Below are 5463 nucleotides of genomic sequence, written 5' to 3' on the forward strand. Positions count from 1 at the left end.
CCCATTTCTACTTTTCTCCCCGGATGATATGCCTCTAACATGAGGACAAGGCTACGTGCTCAGACTGCCTGCACAGCCTCCCTCAGGCTTATCTCTAGCCATCAGCCCACCCACCTCTCTGCTTTTCCTCCTGACCCCCGCAAAAACTGGCCTTTTGCAAAAGGCCAACCCATCGGTTTTAGGCCACTTTGTGCCGAAATGCTTTTTCCAAGCAGATGAAATCAACTGATTTCTTTCAGGATACGCCTAATGGTTTCTTTTGAAATCGCCTTTTGAACTTAGCTTTCAGCTCTAGGTCGTATTTAGAACATTTGAGAGGCTACAGGAATCAGAAACTAACCATTTTCAGCTCTGGTGGACGTACTTAACATCCTGTGAGTCTCGGCTGGTCAGATGGGACCTTTTCATAATGATAGCACGGTCTTGAAGGACAACTGACCTTCCCCAACTAAATTCCCCCCAAAATCAAAGTCATTAAGAGTCCCTTCTGCTGCCAAACGGTAGACAATGTGAGCACCTTACAGGTCCCCTTTCCGGACACACTTCTACAACAATCTGTGTTTTAGTAACAATGTGGACAGACAGGGAACAGAACATGAAGGGAATTCTTAACTTTGAGATGAACAGGAGGGGCAGGAATACCCCTGAGGTGGAATCACAGAGCCAGGTGCAAAATCCACCTTTACTGGCTTCTAAGTTTTTATTTGTCTGATTGTTTTGGTTTTGCTGAATCTCAGTTTCCTCTGAATTACAGGGGTAGTAATAATGAGAGTTAACGTTTTCTGAGGGCTTATTGTGCTAAGGCTTTTGGATGGGTGCTGTCTTATTTCATCACTACAGAAGTCTGTGTGGTCAGCACTATTATAGCCCTTCTTCCCATTTTACAGATGAGAAGGTTGAGGCAGACAGAAGCTAAGTGAAATGTCTGAGGCCATAGGTACCAAACCTGCCTCCAGAGTCTGTGTCCTTAATGGCCGAGTGACACTGTCAGCAACTTTCTTAGGCCTGTTGACATACGTTATAGGAAAGGACCTCTTTCCACCTCTACCCCATTCCCACACAGCTGTCATTGTCACCTCTATCGACCCAAGAGATGACACATGGGCTCTAAGGTCAGCACGCAGTTACTCCTGAAACTCACAACTGTCTTTCCACACCACCCTGTTTCCAGCACCAGACATGACACGTGGACATGGCATCTGGGACCTACCCTGTTCTGCCTGGTCCCACTCTCCTCCTATCGCACCTGGCAGAATCCAAAGGTGGGACTCAAATCAGAACTTCTCTATAAAGTACTTAAACTGAAGCAACCATGCTTCCTCCAGGTTGTATCCTTATTTTAATAGTTATGATACAGCAGGAGCACCAGGTACCACTAATGAGCACTTCACATGAGGCCCACGCTGCGCTAATCTGAATCATTGCCTAATTTAATTATTGCAAATACCTTGCAAGGTTGCTGTTCCTACCTACATCTTAAACATGAGAAAATAGAATTCAATTATCCCATTTAATAGCTAAGCCACTGAGCCGGGAATGGAACCAGGTGCACGTGATTCCAAATCCATTCTGTCAGCTTCTGCTCTTTGAAACTCGTGATGTCAAGAAGCCTTTTCTTGAGCCCCCGCCCAGTACCAGTCACTGGGCTGTGCCTCTGTTTTCTCTACTACGTGTTTAATAGGCTTCTGTTTGTCAGGGATTTTTCTATTTGCTCACGTAATGTCTATCTTCTAAAAGCAAACTGAAAAAGAGTGGATATAGCATTCTGGAGCGACCTCTGACGCTCCAGGATTAAACTGTCTTTTTATCCAAAGGGGTATAATGATAAATCACAGAGGGGGCTTGCTACTCATCAACACTGTCCCTCTCTGCCTGCAGCTCCTCTCCTTTTCAATCACTCTCTCCTACTCTCTCCCTCCACCCTTTGAGTATCTGCTTATATGAGAAAAGTGTTAGAGCATCTACCCAGTGCTAGCATCAATTATCTCACTTTGTCTTTCAAACAAGATCAATTTGATTTGAAAAAGTGAGGAACTGATGCTGAAGGCATCTGAGTAATGTGCCCTGGGTTACAGCAGTGGTACCTGGCAGAATTAGAAATCGGCAAAGCCCTTTGATGGCAAATCCATCAGAACAGCAACCAAGTTGGTCCAGGCCGATGGGGCCCCCTGCTGCCTGCCCGGGGCCTTCTCCCTCCACCTGGAAGAACACAAGCCCCAGGCCGGTCCCTTCTCCCCTCTTCTGGGCTCACCACTCAGACAACGGTGTGTGATGGGAACAGTGAGTGCAAACCTGGGAGCCTGAAGATTTGGGGTTTGACTCTTGGTTCAGCTTCTCACTGGCAACTTTTGAGCCTCAATTTGTTTAGCTGCTAAAAGAAGGTAATACTAGCCCTCTGCAGCGTTTTCTGAGGAGTCAATGAGAGAATGGTGAGTGAGGAACGTTGTATATGCCTGATTCGTAGCAGGTACTTATCTGAAATGTGTATCTTCGAAGTCGTTTCCCTCCTTCTACACGCTGCCCACCTAGATAAACAGGAACCCAGGGTTCCTTTTTACGTCATTTATGTTGGTGTTTCTTGGCTGTCATGTCATGACACAAAAGTTGAGAGCTAAGTTGCCAGCAATAAAATGGGAAAACAGTATAGGATAGATATGAAGACCGAGGGTTTTGTTTTTTTTTTTTAATCCTATTTCGTGACTCCTTAATTTTATTTTATTATTTATTTTTATTTATTTATTTTTTATTTTTTTTTGCTGTACGCGGGCCTCTCACTCTTGTGGCCTCTCCCGTTGTGGAGCACAGGCTCCGGACACACAGGCTCAGCGACCATGGTTCACGGACCCAGCCACTCTGCGGCGTGTGGGATCTTCCCGGACCGGGGCACGAACCCATGTCCCCTGCATCGGCAGGCGGACTCTCAACCACTGCGCCACCAGGGAAGCCCAAGACTGAGGGTTTTGAGTCCAGCTGCTTAAGCTCCTTCCTATGGCAGACCTTGCTCCTGACCAGCTGAGTGAATAATTTCTAAGCCTCAGGGTCCTTCTCTGTAACAGGAGATAATAGTACGTTCCTCAGAGGGGTGATGCTGACACCACACTTAGAAGACTTCCTGGCGTATAGTAAATGCACGACACATTTCAGCTACCATAACCATTCTTATTATTACTAGTTACAAAGACTGAAATTTAGAAATCATTTCATTTTAAAAACAGTCCGTCCTGGTTCAAGTTTAATACTTTAATGTCACTCTTTCTTGCATTCTGAGTGGAAAAGAAAGGGGCAGAGCCATAGCTACCAGCCAAGAAATGCTCAGAGCCCTAAGGATGCCCACAGAGCGTTGCGCGTGTGAGCGGCATGTGACATCTGGTGTCCACACTCAAATAGTCACACATATATAGTGCTCATGATATGACAGTCATTGTTCTAGATGCTTTATACTGATTAATTTCATCCTCACCAGCATTCCATAAAGTATGATTGTCACCAGTTCAAAAATGAAGGAAACTGGGCAGAGAGACTAAATGATTTGCCTAAGACTACACAGTTAATGTCGGAGTGAGGATGTGAACCCAGGCAGTCTGGCTACAAAGCTACATACCCTCTATGCTACACTCTCAAACAAACAAATAAACGTAGAAAACCACGAATTTTTATATCATGTTCTTGATTAAAGAACTTGAATTCCAACAGTTGATTGCCTAATTGAACTTTAGAGCACAACTGGTCTGTAAAATAGGCATCAGTCTGGGGCTTCCCTGGTGGCGCAGTGGTTGAGAGTCCGCCTGCCAATGCAGGGACATGGGTTTGTGCCCCGGTCCGGGGGGATTCCACATGCTGCGGAGCGGCTGGGCCCGTGAGCCATGGCCGCTGAGCCTGCGTGTCCGGAGCCTGTGCTCCGCAACGGGAGAGGCCACAACAGTGAGAGGCCCACATACCGCAAAAAAAAACCAAACAAAAAACAAAAAAAACCCTTCTAACTAATCTGACTCCTTAGCCCAAAAGGGTGTCTTCCAGGAATCAAGTTAAAAATGAGAAGAAATTCGGGCAGATTCCCTACCTAGGATCACAAATATACCAACAGAGAGATGTTTCTTCCTTTTGAGTTATTTTTTTCCCAACGGGGCATTTTTCTTGTTCTGCAAGGTTGTCGAACTTGAAGCACAGAGAGCACCTCAGGAGTCTCTCTCCTTCATCCTCCTGGCTCCAGGAAGGGCCCCATCTAAATCACATTTAATGAAGGGGTGTCTTCTCTTTACTTAAACCTCTTCCTTGACATTCCAGCGACTTAAAACCTTCAACCTCAGAAAGTTCTTTCTGTCCACTGGAAGGCCTCCTTCCTAAGCCTGCTTTCCTTTGGCCCCTTCTTGGAGGGGTAGAAAGCGGGCTGTCTGCATTGTATGCACAGTTGCACTTCATATATTTGAAGGCAGATAAATCCCTCTTAATGCCTGTCTTCCTGAGGCTGAAATCCCCTCACCGCACATCTCTGCAGCTCCCTGGTGTCTCCTGCACTGGCTTCCTGCTATCCCATCTCTTACTAGAATATATAAAGACTCAACCACATGAAGTCACAATTCTATCAGCCTGGGGGCGGGGGGCGTCGGATCAGAGATTCTATTTGACCACAATGTAGCTAAAGAGAGCCCCACGGGTTATTTGGGGGTAAAAAGATTAGGAACGAGAAACAGGGAAGTATTAAGGAACCGGGAGCTTGTGAAAATTCTTTTTAGGGAATTAAGCAGGTGCTGGCAGATGCAAGTAGGACTTAGTCCAGAAAAAAATGTATCATGGACATTGTAAGGAGAAATTGCTGAAGAGGGAGATGAGTTACTTTGTGTGTGTGTGTGTGTGTGTGTGTGTGTGTGTGTGTTACACGGGCCTCTCACTGTTGTGGCCTCTCCCGTTGCGGAGCACAGGCTCCGGACGCGCAGGCCCAGCGGCCATGGCTCACGGGCCCAGCTGCTCCGCGGCACGTGGGATCCTCCTGGACCGGGGCACGAACCCGCGTCCCCTGCATCGGCAGGCGGACTCTCAACCACTGCGCCACCAGGTAAGCCCCGAGATGAGTTACTTTTAATCGGTGGTTCTCAAAGTGTGGTTTGGGGTGTCTTAGTTTTCTAGGGCTGCCAAAATAGATTATCGCAAACTGGTGACTTAAAACGACAGAAATTCATTCTCTCACAGTTCCGGAGGCCAGAGGTTGAAAATCAAGGTGTAGGCAGGGCCATGCTCTTTCTGAAGGCACTAGGGAAAGATCTGTTCACGCCGCTCTTCGTCTGCGGTGCTGCAGCCAGTCACTGGAGGTCCTTAGCTCGTAGACGCATCACTCCAATTTGCCTCTGTTGTCACACGGCCTTCTCCCCTGTGTCTCTGTCTCTCTTCTTTTCTTATAAGGACACCAGTCAAGCTGGGCTAATGATCCATCCTATTCCAGTATAAACTCATCTTAACTACTTACAT

The sequence above is a fragment of the Mesoplodon mirus genome, assembly GCF_964341445.2.
Source record: "Mesoplodon mirus genome assembly, chromosome: 5".
NCBI lineage: Eukaryota > Metazoa > Chordata > Mammalia > Artiodactyla > Ziphiidae > Mesoplodon > Mesoplodon mirus.